At 46.2% G+C, this 18,234-nt stretch overlaps 1 non-coding gene across 1 annotated transcript; it reads left to right on the forward strand.

Moving 5' to 3' along the window:
- Window positions 1-16,916: 16,916 nt before the first annotated feature.
- Window positions 16,917-17,046, forward strand: LOC126009983 (small nucleolar RNA SNORA22). Its single transcript, XR_007496130.1, has one exon. It is a non-coding gene; the product is annotated as a small nucleolar RNA SNORA22 (small nucleolar RNA).
- The last annotated feature ends 1,188 nt before the right edge of the window (window positions 17,047-18,234 follow it).

Raw genomic sequence — 18,234 nt, forward strand, 5'->3', positions numbered from 1 at the left:
CTTTCTTCCTTCCTTCCTTCCTTCCTTCCTTTCTTCCTTTTCCCTTTCTTTCTCTGGATTTCCAACCAGTTACTTTCCCACAGTCTTTTCTTTATGGTCTAACTAAAGCAGTGTCTTCAGCTGTGGAATTTGACCTCTGGAGACAATGTCTGGAGATACGTGACTGGAGCCACCTTCCACCTGTAAGATGCAAGACACCACGGCTCTCTAGCTCAGGATATCAGCAATAGTCATACCCGATAAAGATGGTGATAATCCTGGGACTAGAGCAATAGTAATTGGGCAAGGCTTTGCACGGCCGACCTAGGTTTGATTCCCAGCATCCCATATGGTCCCCCAAGCCTGCCAGGAGTAACCCCAAGATATTCCAAGGTCACTGGTGAAGTTGCAGCAATAGAATACATAACATAATAATACTATGGGGCCATCAGCAGGACCAGGAGATCACAAGAAGGAAACAAAGTCAGAAGGGGCACTAGAGAGATACTACAGTGTGGAGGACACCTACTTTGCACACAACCAACCTGGGTTTGATCCCTGGCATACCAGGAGTGATTTCTAAGCACTGAGCAAGGAGTACCCTGAACACTGCTGGATATGGCACCAACTTCTCCCCACCAAGAAAAAAACAAAACCTAAGTCAAAAAGGGCATTGGGGGCCGGAGAGATAGCATGGAGATAAGGAGTTTGCCTTGCATGCAGAGGGATGGTGGTTCGAGTCCCGGCATCCCATGTGGTCCCCTGAACCTGCCAGAAGTGATTTCTGAGAGTAGAGCCAGGCGTGGCCCCTGAGCGCTGCCGGGTGTGACCCAAAAACAAAAAACAAAAAAACAACCAAAAAAGGGCATTGGTTGGAAAAAGGTTGACAGGGTCAGAACAGTGGCACAAGCGGTAGGGCATGTGCTAACCTAGGACAGACTGCAGTTTGATCCCCCGGCATCCCATATGGTACCCCAAGCCATGAGCGATTTCTGAGCGCATAGCCAGGAGTAATCCCTGAGCATCACTGGGTGTGGCCCCAAAACAAGCAAACAAACAAAAAGTTGAAAAACACTGGCATTAGGTATTTATAGATAATGTAAAATTATTTTATCTGGGTCACACCAGGCAGTACTCTGTAATACCCTAACTCAGTGCTCAGGAGTCATTCCTGGTGGTACTTAGGGGACCATAAGGTGCCAGGGATGAATGTTGTAGTATTTAATAACTGAAATGAGTTGACCCCGGGGAAGCAGAAGATGACAGACCATCCCAGATCTTGCACTCTTCAAAATGTCTTGGTGCCTGGTCACCTTTTCTCCCTCCCAGGAACTTCACTTAAGGCAAACAAGGTATAGGTAACATGATCTTGTGATGAGTTACTAAGAAAAGCTCTTGTGAAGGGCCGGTGAGTGGCGCTAGAGGTAAAGTGTCTGCCTTGCAAGCGCTAGCCAAGGTAGGACCGCAGTTCGATCCCCGGGCCTCACATATGGTCTCCCCAAGCCAGGGGCAATTTCTGAGCACTCAGCCAGGAGTAACCCTGAGCATCAAATGGGTGTGGCTCCCCCCAAAACAAAAAACAAAAAAAGAAAAGAAAAGTTCTTGTGGAACCTTTTTTTGGGTGTGTCAGGTGTGTCAGTTGCAGGTGTGGCCTTGGCTGGGTTGCTCCCAGGGGCCTGTCCCCCTCAAGACTTCTGTGTGCAGAAACTTTGGCAAACATCTGCTTGTCTTAAGTCTTTTTTTTTTTTTTTGGTTTTTGGGCCACACCCGTTTGACGCTGAGGGGTTACTCCTGGCTATGAGCTCAGAAATCGCCCCTGGCTTGGGGAGACCATATGGGACGCCGGGGGATCAAACCTCGGTCCGTCCTACGCTAGCGCTTCTAAGGCAGACACCTTACCTCTAGCGCCACCTTCCCGGCCCCCTTGTCTTAAGTCTTTAACTCTCCTGAAGTCCCTCAGATAAACTGGAGTCTCCCACACATCCAGCCTACACATGGAGCTACATGGAGCTAACTTATGTATATGTATGAATGTACATACTATATTTTTCACCACAGTGATCTTTTTTGTTGTTGTTTTGATATGGTTTTTGGGTCACACCCAACAGCTTTCAGGGGTTACTCCTGGCTCTGCACTCAGAAATAGCCCCTGGCAGGCATGAGGGACCATGTGGGATGCTGAGGATCAAACCCTGGGTTGGCCATGAGCAAGACAAACACCCTACCATTGTGCCTTGCTCTGACCCCCATGAATCACTTCTGGCATTGCTCGGGGGGATCATATGGGATGCCGAAAATTGAACCCCGGTTGGCTATGTGCAAGGCAAGCCCCTTCCCTGCTATACTACTGATCTGGCCCCCTAGAATGATCTGTTTAAAAGGTGAGAGAGTGGGCAGAGCAATAGTACAGTGGGGAGAGCGCTTGCCTTGCACTGTCTAACCTTGGTTCGATTTCCAGCATTCCATATGGTCCTGAGCACCATCAGAAGAAATTTCTAAACGAGCCCGGTGTGGTCCAAAACCAAAAATAAAAAAAGAATCAATCCTGGGGCTGGAGAGATAGCATGGAGGTAAGGCATTTGTCTTAGGCACAGAAGGACAGTGGTTCAAATCCTGGCTTCTTATATGGTCCTCTGAGCCTGCCAGGAGCAATTTCTGAGCATAGAGCCAGGAGTAACCCCTGAGCACTGCCAGGTGTGACCCAAAAAAACAAAATAAAATAAAATAAAAGGAGCTGAGTAATATAGTGAGGAGGGCACTTGCCGTGTATGCAAACAAACCAGATTTGATCCATAGCAATGTAGAAAGTTCCCAAGCTCCTTCAGGAGTGATCCCTAACCACAGAAGTAGGAGTAGGTCCTGAGCACAGATGGGTCTAACCCCCCTAAAAAGCAAAATAAAAATGTGAGTCACCTGCCATCTCCTTCCTGCTCAAATCATCCCTGCAGCGTCTCTCCTTTCCTCTTAAACTCAAACCCAAACTGCTGCTTCTGTTCTGCTCCATTCTGTGAAATCTGATCCTGGACCCAATCAATCACTTCCCTTTCTCTTGTTCACCACATCCTCTCACACCCACCTGCCTATTCCAAGCATGAGACCAAATGCCCTATCTTTGCACTAACCATTTCTTCCTTCTAGAACACAGTTCTTCCATTGACAGCTTCCTCAATACCTAGTCCTCACACCTCCCATGCCCTCTCCTGAGAGGATCCCCCTGCAACTTTCCTACTGTGTGAAATGATCTTTTTTTTTTTTTAAGTTTTTGGTTTTTGGGACACACCCGGCATTGCTCAGGGGTTACTCCTGGCTGTCCGCTTAGAAATAGCTCCTGGCAGGCACGGGGGACCATATGGGACATTGGGATTCGAACCAACCACCTTTGGTCCTAAATAGGCTGCTTGCAAGGCAAAGGCCACTGTGCTATCTCTCCAGGCCCATGTGTGAAATGATCTCACTGGCCAGATTCCCTATTTCTTGCAACATCGTCTTTGCTCACAGAGTGAAAGCTGTATGAGGGAAGAATTTGCAACCATTTCTTTAGTTCAGTGACGTTCAGGGGTGACTCCTGGCTTTGCACTCAGAAATCTCTCCTGGAAGGCTTGAGACACCATATGGGATGCCAGGGACTGAACTCAGGTCAACCATGTACAAGGCAAAGTCATACATCCTGGGCTGTTGCTCCAGTCCTCTGTTCATGTATGGTAGTTGGACTTGGGCACACCCCTTGGGTAACCCCACTGTAATGACAGTTGAACCTGGACATGTCCCTTGGACACACACCCCTGTCATGTCAGGTATAAAAGGGAAAACTTGGGCCTTTTGGGGGGCCCAGGATAGTGACCAGAGTGGCACCTACATGTCTGTGGGGGTGCCAGAGATAGAACATCGGCAAGATGTTGCCTGCCTTATATCTGTCTCTCCTTCTTTCTATATTGAACCAGGGCCTCCCCCAGCCACCTCTGGCCAATGAATCTCTCTCCCTGGGAAGGTGATTGCAACATGTTGGCATCCCTGGGTGTACATAAGGCCCCACCCAGCGGCTGAGCCCCACAGGCCCCTGTGAGCCTTGCAGCACTGAGCCCTGGCAGACTTGGGCCTCTGCAGTCTTGCAGCAGCCGAGCAGCAGGCAGTTTTGCAGCTTACTGATGTAACCTGCAGAAGCTCAGCAACCTTGCAGCTTACCACAGTAACTACACAACCATACAACCATTTCTTTCCTGCTGCATCCCCTGGCACTTACGACAGATGTCAACATATAGATGGCATGGGTGGCATTATTGAATGGATGAACATGGACTCATAGAATGGTGTCACTGTTAATCACTGCCCAGCCATGGGTCTTTACTAAAAGTTTTGTTTTGTTTTGTTTTGGGGCCACACCTGGCTGTGCTCAGGAGTTACTCCTGGCTCTGCGCTCAGAAATCGCTCCTGGCTTGGGGAACCATATGGGATGCCGGGGGATTGAACCGCAGTCCTTCCTGAGTCAGCTGCGTGCAAGGCAAATGCCCTACCACTGTATCACCACTCCAGCTCCTATTAAAATATATTTAGGGACTGGAGAGATAGCATGGAGGTAAAGCGTTTGCCTTTCATGCAGGACGGTGGTTCAAACCCCAGCATTCCATATGGTCCTCTGAGCCTGCCAGGGGCGATTTCTGAGCATAGAGCCAGGAGTGACCCCTGAGCGCAGCCAGGTGTGACCCAAAAACCAAAAAAAAATAATGATAAATAAAAATAAAAAGATATTTAAAAGATTTTTTTGGATCACAGCAATAGGAAAGCAAGGAAAGCATTTGCCTTGCACATGGTCTACCGGCATCCCAGATGGTCCCTGAGCACTAAAAGAACCAAAACCCCCTTGGCCTAGGACTAAAGTGGTTCCCAAGTTCCCAGTAAAGCCATCGTAAAGTATTTTTCCACTCTACAACTTCCCCATAGGCAGAGGATGTTAGCCCAAAGATAAAACCACAAAATGTACCCTCTAAAGGGAAAGACCCTCCCCAGTTCTGCTGAAATAGAGGAACTAGGTGGGTCAGAATTTTCCACCAGATAAGGACCCCTTGACACAAAGTTGAATCAGCAATGAGTTGGGACGTCAATCCTAAGATATTATGTGATTTGTGTGCAAAAGGAAATGGGCCAATCATGTAAGTGATGAAGGATGAACTGCTTGTATTAAGGCCCCAGATTCTATAATAAACATAATTTCAAAGATTTCAACAAAAGCAAGGTCTGCCTAGCTGTGTTGAATCCTCCTGCAAAACAAAACAAACCAAAACAAAAATGACTCTTTTATAGCCTGGGCCTCAACGTTCTGTAGTTCCTCCATGCACCAGCAGAGGGCGAAGCGAGTCAGCTTTGGATAATGTGCTCCAAGCCATTCTGGGCAGTAGGGATGGGGGGTGGTTATGGTGTGCGGGTGGTATGGGAGGAGAGGGGGTTCTGTGGTCTTGTCCAAAGCTCTTTCCTGGCTATAGTCTTAATTATCTTACTTATAAAGGCTGAGACGTCCTATTTTTATTTCTAACTCGACATCTCACTCCTGACACCACTTGATTCTATTTTTTGCCCAATTTCAGTCTCAGAGGGTCAGGATCAGCCACCTACTCAAAGTTTAAACAGAAAAAATCCTTCTCTGGTTAAAAAATATCCATAGTCAGAAAGTTTTAAGGTATTTTCTGTGCACATTGCAGACACCCATCCAATTCTGCCAAGAATGACCCCAAGTGCAGAAATAGGTGGAGTCCCTGAGCACCAGAAGATGTGGCCCTCCAAATCCCCCAACTATATTATTTATTTAATTACTGTTATTTTGGGTTCTGGATCACACCTGGTTATGCTCACTCCTGCTGGTGCTTGGGAGACCATATACGGTGCTGGTGGCTGTATGCAATGCAAACATCTGAGCCTTTAGTGCCGGAGCGATACCACAGTAGGGATGGCATTTGTCTTGCATGTGGCTGAACTGGGTTCGATCCCCAGTATCCCATATGTTCCTCAGAGCCTGTCAAGAGTAATTTCTGGGCGTAGAGCCAGGAGTAAACCCTGACCACTGCCAAGTGTAGCCCCAAAAAACAAATACCAGGGAAAAAAATCCCAAAACCTTAACCCCTGTACATCTCTCCAGCCACCATTATTTTCTTTCTTTTTTTGGGGGGGGGGCACACCCAGCGGTGCTCAGGGGTTACTCCTGGCTGTCTGCTCAGAAATAGCTCCTGGCAGGCACGGGGGACCATGTGGGACACTGGGATTCGAACCAACCACCTTTGGTCCTGGATCGGCTGCTTGCAAGGCAAACACCGCTGTACTATCTCCCCGGGCCCCACCATTATTTTCTTTTAGAAGTTAAGTCATAAACAGAATGTTTCTGAATAATGAAATGCCATTCCCGAGAGAAGGAATGAAAAAGCAAAACTTGTCTATAGTTTTCCTTTTTATTTATTTATTTTTGGGGCCACATTTGGTGGTGCTCAGAGCTTAGTTCTGGCTCTTCACTCCTCTTCACTCAGGAAGTCACTCCTGGTAGGCTTGGGGGACCACATAGGGTATTGGGAATTGAACCCAGATAAAATGCTTGCAAAGCAAGAGCCTTACCACCTGTTTTATCTCTTTGGTCCTTATAATTTATTTATTTATTTATTTATTTATTTTTTTGCTTTTGGGCCACACCTGGCCTGGCTCAGAAATCGCTCCTGGCAGGCACAGGGGACCATATGGGATGTCAGGATTCAAACCAACATTGGTCCTGGGTTGACTGCTTGCAAGGCAAACACCCTACCTCTGTGCCCCATACTTTTCCTTATTAAAAAAAAATATTTTTGTGCTGCTATATGTTTTTTTTTTTTTTTTTTTTTTGGTTTTTGGGCCACACCCTGTGCCGCTCAGGGGTTACTCCTGGCTATGCGCTCAGAAGTTGCTCCTGGCTTCTTGGGGGACCATATGGGATGCCGGGGGATTGAACCGCGGTCCGTCCTAGGCTAGCGCAGGTAAGGCAGGCACCTTACCTCCAGCGCCACCACCCGGCCCCAAAGGTTTTTTTTTTTTGTGGTTTTTGGGTCACACCCGGCAGTGCTCAGGGGTTATTCCTGGCTCCAGGCTCAGAAATTGCTCCTGGCAGGCACGGGGGACCATATGGGACACCGGGATTCGAACTGATGACCTCCTGCATGAAAGGCAAACGCCTAACCTCCATGCTATCTCTCCGGCCCTGTGCTGCTATATGTTAAGGGAATTTGGAATATTCTTTGTTTTTCGATTCTCTAACAGGGGTCCTCAAATTTTTTAAACAGGGGGCCAGTTCACTGTCCCTCAGACCATTGAAGGGTCTGACTATAGTAAAAACAAAACTTATGAACAAATTCTTATGCACACTGCATATATCTTATTTTGCAATGAAGAAACAAAACAGATACAAATACAATATGTGACCCACGGGCCATAGTTTGAGGACCATTGCTCTAGAATAAGAAAGCAAAAATTCCTAATGGTATTTGGAGGCTATTTATATGTAGTGCCAGGAACTGACCAGGGTTGGCTTCAAAGGAGACAAGTACCAAACTCCTGTACTATCTTTTGTTTGTTTGTTTGGGGGCCACACCCAGAAGCAGTCAGGATTTCCTTCTGGCTCTGAGCTCAGAAATTATGCCTGGCAGGCTCGGGGAACCATATGGATGCCAGGGATCGAACCCAAGTCAGCTGTGTGCAAGGCAAATCCTCTCCCCTCCCCTCCTCTCCCCTCCCCTCCTCTCCCCTCCCCTCCCCTCCCCTCCCCTCCCCTCCCCTCCTCTCCCCTCCCCTCCCCTCCTCTCCTCTCCTCTCCTCTCCTCTCCTCTCCTCTCCTCTCCTCTCCTCTCCTCTCCTCTCCTCTCCTCTCCTCTCCTCTCCTCTCCTCTCCTCTCCTCTCCTCTCCTCTCCTCTCCTCTCCATCTCCTCTTCTCTCTCATTTACTCACTCATTCTCTATTTTGCATTGTTCTATTTTGGGGCAATACTTGGGCATGTGTGTGCCTGGCTCTATACTCAAGAATCACTCTTGGGAAGCTCAGAGGAACCATACGGGATGCCAGGGATGCCAAGGCAAGGACTGAGGGGTTGAACTTGGGTTGGTCACATGTAAGACAAATGCCCTCTCTGCTGTACTATCATTCTAGTGTCTCATTCTCTACGTTGGTTTTGTGTTGTGTGCCACACTTGTGCTCAGGGATCACTCCTGGTGGTGCTCAGGGGCCATAAGGATTGTCAGGGATCAAACCTGGGTTAGTCATCTTCAAGGCAAGTCCCCCCTCCCCCGCTGTATTATCATTCTGCACCATCATTCTTTCCTGAGCACTGTGCCAACTTAGCTTCCCTGAAAGAGAGTTTCCTGGACCTTTGTTCCTGCTGAGATTCTGCATATGACTGGCTACACCCTCAGTCAGCAGGTGTCTCCGGAGATGTGGGTCCTGAGTCAACCAGAAGGCCTCAGGCTTGGGTCCAAAGTAAGGCTAAGCTAAGACTCCCATGGACTGTAGCTCTCCCAGCTAGCCCTGCCACCTCCTCCCACTCCTCCCAGTCCTGGTGTGTGCTCAGCCTCGTGACAAAGGCCAGATATTGTCCCCAGTCTCTAGCATGTCAGAGTGTCTGGTTCTTTATATATCCACAGATCCACAAAGTCTGGTCCCCACAGGCATTGTTGCTACAATGTCCCCCTCACCCTTCTCTGTTCAGAGGCACACAGGTATGAAATTTCCTTGCTGCACTTTTTTTTTTGTTTTGGGGCCACACCCGGAAGTACTCAAGGGTTACTCCTGGCTTTGTGCTCAGAAATTACTCCTGGTGGGGCTAAGGGGACCATATGGAATGCCAGGGATCAAACTCAGGTCAGCTGTCTACAGGCAAGCAAGCATTCTACCTGCTGTATTAGCATTCCAGCTCATGTTTATTTGGTTATGTGGGGAGTGGGACATGCTTAGGGGCTATTTCTGGTCTGTGCTCAGGAGAGATCCTGGCAGTGCTTGGCTGGACATACACAGTGTAGGAATTCAGTGATTTACATCAGCAGGAAGCAGACCAGAGTCCTCCTTTCCTTTTGTCCCATTCAAGCGACCTTCTGTTTCCCGGTTTGTTTTCTTTTTATGGGGCTCACACCCTTGGCAGGCAGTGCCAGGGATCAACTGAGGGTGTTATATATGGCAGACATGTACTCTAACCCTTGAAAGCTCCCCCAGTCCCCGTCTTTTTAGCTTTTTGTAGCCCCCAAGGGGCTGGAGGAATAGTAAGGCATTTGCTTTGCACACAGCTTACTCGGGTCCAATTCTCGACACCACTTAGGGTCTCCTGAGCCCTACCAGGAGTGATCCGGGAGCACAGAGCCAGGAGTAATCCCTGAGCACCTCTGGGTTTTGCCCAAATTCCTCCCTTCCCTCCTGCCAAAATAAAAGTCATTCCCCATCCCATATGGTCTCCAAAAGGGAAAAGGCAGAGATGAGGGTGAGAACAGGCACAGCAGGCAAAGGGGGAAGACAGGCACTTTTATTTCTTTGCTTCTTATATTTCGGGGCCAAATCTAATGGTGCTCAGGACTTACTCCTGGCTTTGTGCTCTGAGATCTCTCAGCAGTGCTCAGGGAACTGTATGGGCTAACCAGAGAGTGAACCTGATGGGGCTCATGGAAGGTAAATGCCCTACCTGTTGTAATTTTTTTTTTTTTTTTTTTTTTGGTTTTTGGGTCACACCCAGCAGTGCTCAGGGTTTACTCCTGGCTCTACACTCAGAAATCACTCCTGGCAGGCTTGGGAGACCATATGGGATGCCGGGGTTCGAACCGCCGCTCTTCTGCAAGTAAGGCAAGCACCTTATCTCCATGCTATCTCTCTAGCCTCCCCACCTGTTGTATTATCTCTGTTGCCCTCTTTTTTTTTTTTTTTTTTTGGTTTTTGGGCCACATGGCTGGCATTGCTCAGGGGTTACTCCTGGCTCTCTGCTCAGAAATAGCTCCTGGCAGGCACGGGGGACCATGTGGGACACCGGGATTCGAACCACCTTTGGTCCTGGATCGGCTGCTTGCAAGGCAAACGCCACTGTGCTATCTCTCCGGGCCCTCTGTTGCCCTCTTATCCTTTTTTGTTTTGGTTTAATTTTTGGGCTGTGCTCAGATATCATTCCTGGTAGGCTTGGGGGACCATGGGAGATGCCAGGAATCAAACCAGGGTTCCTCCTAGGTCGGCCGCATACAAAGCAAACCCCCTACCGCTGTGCTATCTCTCTGGCCCCTTGTTTGTTTTTTGAGCTACTATGCTCAGGAGTTACTCTGGCTCTGCACTTAGGAATCACTCCTGGTGGGCTTGAGGGGCCAAATGGGATGCTGGGGATCATCCTGGATGGGCTGTGTAAAAGACAAATGCCTTACTCACTCTGTGTTATTACTCTCACCCCTGCTTTTTTGAAATTTTAATCAGAAGCAAGTTCAAGGCTTGGGTCATCAGTGGGCTTAATGGGGTAAAGAGATGAATCTTCTGGAAAGCATGATGTCATGGCCCACATCCATCTTCCAAATAAGAAAGTGTGTGTGTGTGTGTGTGTGTGTGTGTGTGTGTGTGTGTGTGTGATTCTCCCAGCAATCAGATAAAAAAGAAAAAGCCAGTGGGCAAAGCCAGCTGTAACCCAGAATTCAGAGTCTCTCCGCTCTCCATCAGCAGGAAGACTGGAGGCGTTGGGGGTGTGAGAGCCTTATAAATACGCTCAGGCAGCTCTGGGGGGCCCGCGTCTCTGCCCCAGAAGGCGGCAAGCATTTATAGGCCCTGGGTGGGATGTGGCAAGCAGATGGCTCCGAGGGTTGCGATCCATTCAACAAAATCGCTGCTATTTTGGTTTTGTAGATTCAACATCTGGTCAAAACGCCCTCCATGTGTACAGGCTGGGCTGGGATATGCAGAAGGGGGCTGGCACTTGTTAATCGCTGGGGAAAGGGTCTCAGTCTACAAGGGGGAGAGGAGGAGGGATTTGAGGACTAAAAGGACCGAGCACCAGAGCACCAGAGCAGGAGTTATGGGCAGAGGGAGAAGCGGCCTGGAGAAAACTCGTTAGCCTGAAGGTGCTGGTCTGCTTTCTGCTGTGTATGTCCACCAAATACCACCAGTGGTCACTCCTGAGCACAGACCAGGAATATATTAGCCCTTAGGCATGCCCCCTCCAAAGGAGGGCATGCTATCAAAGTGGGGAGGGTGTGTCTTGCATGTGACCAACCCAGGTTCTGTCCCAGGTGTCCTCCCATCCATATGGTCCCTGGAGCCTGCCAGGAGTAATTTTTTTTAGAAGCAATTTAACTTCATTTATTTATTTTAGGTTTTTTTTTTTCAGGTCACACCTTGCAGTGCTCAAGGATTACTCCTGGCTCTGTGCTCAGAAATTGATCCTGGCAGCCTCAGCGGACCATATGGGATGCTGGGGTTCGTTTGGTGTTGACTGTGTGCAAAGCAAATACCCTATCATTGTGCAATCATCACCCTGGTCCCCCAGGAGTAATTTCTGTTTTTTTCTTGTGTGTGTGTGTGTGTGTGTGTGTGTGTGTGTGTGTTGGTCCATACTCGGTGACGCTCAGGGATAACTCCTGGCTTGGGGGACCATATGGGACTCCGGGTGATAGAACCACTGTCTGTTCTAGGTTAGAGCATGCAAGGCAGATAGATGCCCTATTGCTTGCGCCACTGCTCTGGCCCCAAGAAGTAATTTCTAAAAAAAAAAAAGAGGGCCCGGAGAGATAGCACAGTTTGCCTTGCAAGCAGCCGATCCAGGACCAAAGGTGGTTGGTTCGAATCCCGGTGTCCCATATGGTCCCCCGTGCCTGCCAGGAGCTATTTCTGAGCAGACAGCCAGGAGTAACCCCTGAGCACCGCTGGGTGTGGCCCAAAAACAAAAAAAAAATAAATAAATAAAGGAGGTGGTGGGAGAAGGAGGCCTTCACAGGACCCCTGGGGGATTACCTAAAGGTAAGATCTCAGCTTGTCCACATCAGACTCAAGACCCAAAGCCTGGCTGTCTGGCCCCTCCAAAGTCACCCCAGATATCTCCAGAGGGCAAGAGGTCAGGAGTTGGTCTGTTCCCAAGACAGAGAGGGGATCCCTGTTTCCTGGTTCAGGGGAGAGCCATGGTTGGGTGTCATTCAAAACTGGGAGTCAGGGCACTCAGGGATGCTTATGGAAGGTTCACCTCATAAGGTCACACCAAGACCCAGCACTGCCTCTCTGCTCCCCCAAACTGAGGGGTCAGGCTAGTCTTGGGAGACAGACTGTGAACCCAATCTCCATGGAGTAAGTGGGAGGGGGTGCTGCTGTCAGAAATGGGTGCGTGGGGGGAAAGTGAGCTGACAAAAGGAACAGAGGAGGGGCGTGGAGAGGAGGCGGGAAAGTGGGGGGCCAGGGAGACAGCCTGTGTTTAGAGTTGCCTGGGGGCGGGCTCTCCCTGCTTTTCTCAGAGACTGACAGGCCCTCAACTTGGCTTTGCTGCAACTGGCGCTAGGAGTAGAGGGCACTAGGACACTCCAGGAGGGGTACAGGTGATAAATTTGATAAATAAATAAATAAATAAAAAAAACTGATAAATCACTTTCAGATATGGGGTGATGGAGGGACAGGAGAGAATGTACAGTGGGTTGTGTTGATGCAAGTTCCATTCTCAGCACCCCATATGTTCCCTGAGTCCTACGTGTGACTTGTGAGCACAGAACCAGGAATAAGCCTTGACCACTACTAGATGTGACTTCCAAAATAAAGCAGGGACTGAAGCCATAGTACAGTGGAGAGGGTGTTTGCCTTGAATGCAGCCGACTCAGGCTCAATCTCCGGCATTGCATATGGTCCCCTGAGTTTGCCAGGAATGATCCCTGAGTATAGAGCCAGGAGTAACCCATGAGTACTTCTCCGTGTGGCCTGAAAAAAATCATTACACAAAAACAAATCAAAAACTGGGGTGACAGAGCAGTTATCCTGCTGGGCAGAGTCTACAGTTCTAGAAGCTTCATCCTAGCAGGGCTGTGGGAGTAGCTGGAGCTCAGGTTAGAGACTTGGGGGTTCAGGCTCACCTGAACTGGAGTCATGGCTGCCACTTCCTTAGAGGCCTGATCCTACATACCTGGAGCTTCTGTTTTCTTGTCTGTAAAATGGGGAGAGGGAATAGAACATTCCTCCTCAGGGCCACTGTACAGATGAAGTCCAATAAACACCTCTAGCAGGCCGAAGTGACCATTTGGCCAAAGCACTCACCTTGTGAGCCCGAGGCCTTGACTTCCACCCCTAGCACCACCCCAACATGCCATGCCAAATGCCACCACAGATCATCTGCTACTTGGGATTCTGGTGCCATGGCAAAGAATGTCACCTCTGGTCAGCAAAACTGGCCACTCCCAAAATTTAGAGAGAGGAGAATCCCCGGGTGAGGCCAGAACACCCCCATAATAATAACAACAATAATAATAATAAAGCAAGTAAAAACCCAGAGAGCATTTGATATCATGTCCAATTAGAAGTGCAAAGACTGACCATAGGCATTTACAGATTCTAATTCTCATCCAAAATGGTTTCCAGTTCCACTTCAGATTACACTTCTAGGAGGGAAAAAAAAAACATAGAGTGTTGGGGACTGACTTGTTTGAGGCCATTTTGCTGTTCTTTCTGCCATAATCCAGCCTTTCACCTAAAGGCTACATGCAGTCTTGCTGTAAGTTCTTGGGCCAAAGAGAAAGGAAAATGCAGCTGCAAAGTATAATTAATCTTTTAGCCCGGAGGAGAGCAACACAGCCCAGTACCATTCCCAGAAAAGAGGCCTTACTCCCTTAACCATATCCCTGAGTTTACAAGACATTCATTATTGTGTATATGCTACATTGTCTGTTCAAGATCACTGAGGCAAGCACATCTTGCACCACCTCCTGATAGTCAAGTTTAGAAATGCAGCTAGAAAGTCACAAGATGTTTCCATGGATACTGCAAGAAGTATTGCCCACTTGCCTTATTTGGAATAATGAAGTAATTTTCATGCCAAAAGTGTGATTGACATCACCCTTGTACTGCCCCCTTCTCCTTCTCTATATAAGAAGGAGCTGTAGCCAAATAAAGTTGCCCTTGAGCAGTGAGACATTGCCTTGGGTCTTTATTATTAACCTCTCTCAGATTTTTTACAGTGTGGTTGTGCTTCTACCCAGCAAAATAGGAGTGCGGTTGTCTGAGAAGTCTTCCCAGCTAATTCCTGCTGGCCGGGCCCCCCTGGGGGGCTTCAGGACCCCGCATTTTGGCGCCCAACGCTGGGCTTGAAGACCACCGCCACACTCCGAACGACTACGGGTCGGCGAGTCCGGAGCTGTTTCGTAAATCGCAGGATATACCCCATCCGGGTAGGCGTTGAAACGAGTTAGCCTTAATCAAATATTTAAACTGCAGTTTTTTCAGTCGTTCTGATCACCGCCCCTGATTGGCTCTTGGGGCTTCGCCCGTTGGCTTCACTTCCATGGGTGTTTCATTGAGTACTGAACTTAAATTCATTATTGATATTCAGTCTGAGTTGAAAGCCAGACATGTAGAGGTTACCAAAAAGAATATTTGTAATTTTCTTATGTTTATTCATAATGTATGTCATTGGTTTATTATTACCTGTCCAGAAATTGTTGCGTCCACTTGGGACAAAGTAGGACATGAAATGAGTGATTATTTTGTAAATAATGATGATTCACAGAAGGAAAAAATTATGTTCCAATATTGGAGCCTGTTAAGAGATATCATTGTAACTAAAAATGCCGGAACCGCCAAAGACATCATCCATGCCGTTGAATCTCATGTACAACAAGTCTCCCGTGAGTGTTCCAGGACTCCCTCTCGTTCTAATTCTGTCTCTCATCTCCCTTCTCCCTCTGAGAATACTTCCCCTTGTCCTCCCTCCACCACTGATTCTTCTACCTTTGTCTCCAAAGTAACTAATGCTCTTAAAGATCTCTCTAATCTTCTCATTTATATCCCTCCCTTACTTCTGTCCATGCTTCTGCTCTATGCACCCAGACCCCTACAGAAGAGGCCGCTGCACCCTCTGTGCAAAATCCTAAACAGCCCTTCACTTCCCTAGCCTCAGCTCCGTCCCTGTTCCACCAAAACCTTTACTCCCCTCACCACCCTCCCCTCCTTAGCCAGCAATTGCAACAATACAAAGCCTTTAATTGGAAAAGCCTCAAAGAGCCATTTCAAGCCGTAACCTCCTATGGCCCCCAAGCCCCTTACACGCTCTCCTGCTTAGAATCTAAAAGCTGAACTCTTTGTCTCTTGGGAAGTTAACTTTTTTTTCCATTGCAAAGCCCCTGCAAATAGGCAGGAATCCTGATCTCTAAGCTCGTATAGCTGGCCTCGCCTCTTTTCATACCTTAAAGGTACAGCACACACTTTCCAGGTCCCAGCTTGCCAACATGGCTCTTGCTGCCCTCCGTGCCTGGAAGTCGCTCCCCAAAGCCAGCATTCCAGCAGCTCCCCCACACCGGCAACAAACTGTTGCTGCTTTCTCCCTCCCCCCCCCCTTTTTCTGACTTAAGCTCCCAACTCACCACAATTACATCCATGGTGTCTCACCTCTCTAACAAACTTGATAATGCTCTTAGCTCAAAAACCAGTGCTACTACCTTTCCTGTCTTTCTCCCTAATGGAAAAAGTCTCCCCCCCCCTCCCCGCCTGCTCAGCAGCCTCCACAGCTACCTTCTCAAACGCCTCCCACTGATCCCCCGCACCCCAGGGGAAAAATTCTAAATGCCCAAGACGCTCAGTCCCTAACCATGGCAGATTCCCTCCTCTCACCGCTCCCCCTCTTAAAGCTATAGAAATGAAACTACTTAGCCAAATTAAAAATCTTAAACAAATCTTAAGCCTTCAAAAACAGGCTGCTTCTCTTAATTCACAGGTTTCTGCCTTTCAGGCGTTCCCCCCCCCCTCCTAAATCTATAGTTGTCTGTCCTCTGCCCACTGAATTCCACGGCCAGGCCCCCCCTCTTGAGAACTCAAAGAGACAAACTAATGAAAGTGAGGCTAAGTGCCATAAAACAGAAACTGCTGCAGTGCCTACAAAAAATTCTAAGGGCACAGTAAGCAGGATAATTACAAAGTATCATCTGCTAAGCCATAAAACATTGCGATATCTACACTTTGCTGTTAAAACTTCTGAGCCTAATGTACCTTTTACTCAGGACAATTTTGCTCAAACCAGCCCTCAGCCTCCTTCAGCCTCTTTCCTGCCAGCCTTGGGAAACAGCCAGCTCAGGCCCTGCCACTCCCACTTTAAGCCTTCCATTTCACCTTGAAATACCCAATCTTTGTTATTCAAAAGAAATCTGAAAAGTAGCATCTCTTGCATATTCTCAAATCAATTAATAAAACCATGATCCCCATGGTGCTTTTGCAACCCAGACTCCCCTCTTCAGTTGCCATTCCCTCTAATTCCAATAAATTAGTAATTAATCTTAAAAGATTGCTTTTTTTTTCCTATATATCATTACACCCTGCTAACTGTAAATAATTTGCCTCTAACCTTCCTGCTGTTAACTGTGCTGGCCCCTCCCCGAGTTATCAGTGAAAGACTCTGCTTCACCTTGTTAGCCCTACACTTTGTCAGATATGTGTTATTAAGTTTAGTGCATTAAGTGGTGTAAAGTAATTATTAAAACATTAAAAAGCAACAGGAACATAAGGGCAATAAACTTTTTTTTTTTCATGCCTCTCAGAAAATTTTAAAGCAAGGTCATAATTCTGTCACTTTACAGATAACAAAATATTGGTAAAAGAAAAACTTCTTTGTGTTTTAAAATCCAAACGAACACAAAAGTGTTAAATTTAAATCTTATATTTCTATTAAAAGTTTTATTTTAATTTTTAAAGTATTTACAAAATTATGTGAAAAATAATGTAGTTAGCCTTTTTTAAACTATATAGTTAATTAATGCACAGTGAACACCTAGGTGTGCTTTATAGTACCCTTAGTTTTAACTTTGTGCTACAGCAATGGTTGTTCTTTATTTCTGCATTGAAAGAACTATTATTTTAAGTGCATTCAAAATATCAGCACATTATACAAATCTGTATATTTGTGTCGCAGTGAAAAAATAATATAAATGAAAAATATATTATATATAATTTTATAAGTAATATATAAAAGTAACTAAACTTTATAAGCAAATTAACTAGTATTAAATATAATTTTAGTCTTAAGTTCTAGGTGTGTAAATGCATCAGATGTCTTTAACTATATTTTATAATAATCTAAGCATTTAGTTAATTTAGTATATAATATTTTTTACAAATTATTCACTTAAAGTCTTCAAAGTAAAAACAGTTGTTTGTTTTTTAAAATCAGTTTTTATACCTTTAATAATCATAGTTCATGCTATTGTGTTTAATCATAAAAATTTTAACACTTTATTGCAGCTGTCTTACTGTTCTACTGCAAAACCAATTTAAATAAAACCTATTCATTTACAGCAAATGATTTCATACTTCAGAGTAAAGACTCCTTCTACAGTGCTCATTAACCATTTTACTTAATGTTTTAAACTTCAAATTAAAATTGTTTTAAAAATGTTTTGTGTTAAATCTAAACCTTAAAATTTATTTTCAGCAAAGTTCCACTCCATCTACATTAAGTACTTCTCAAAACTAAAAAAGTTTTTCTACAAAATTTTTTTTTCTTCTCACAAACATGCTAGCTAAATATTTAAAAGCGCTTGTCAATTTTTTATAAATAAGTCTTAAATCAATCCTTTTGTCTGTTTATGTGTCTGTTGTGATGAATGAAAGTGGCCACAAGTGTAAAATGTTGTGTTTAGTGTTGTTTTGTTTTGTCTGTTTATTTGTTATCTCTACATTTTATAATAATACAATTTTTAAAGCCTTATCCATTTTTCAAATTTTAATTAATTTTTTCAACCTGGTTCAGTCTGGTCAGTTCACAAACTGGCATCTTGCAACTAAAAATCATGTGTTAAAAATTATGTATTAAGCTAGCTTTGTCCTTCTAAAAACATGGCGGAAAGTGTGAGGGATGGCAAACCCCAAATTTCTCAATGGCCATCGGGGATAACTTTTCCCTGGAGAATTTCTGGACTTTGCAGTCACCCAACTTTCCTGCTATGTGTAAGTTCAGGCCTATAGAATATGTATTTATAGCTAAAAAATAGCATCTAGCTTTAAAATAATAACTAAAAAGTTTAACAAAAATCATTTATGTTCAGTTTAAAAGTTTTTGATAAATTGGCGATTGT

Source organism: Suncus etruscus, chromosome 5 (assembly GCF_024139225.1).
Source record: "Suncus etruscus isolate mSunEtr1 chromosome 5, mSunEtr1.pri.cur, whole genome shotgun sequence".
NCBI lineage: Eukaryota > Metazoa > Chordata > Mammalia > Eulipotyphla > Soricidae > Suncus > Suncus etruscus.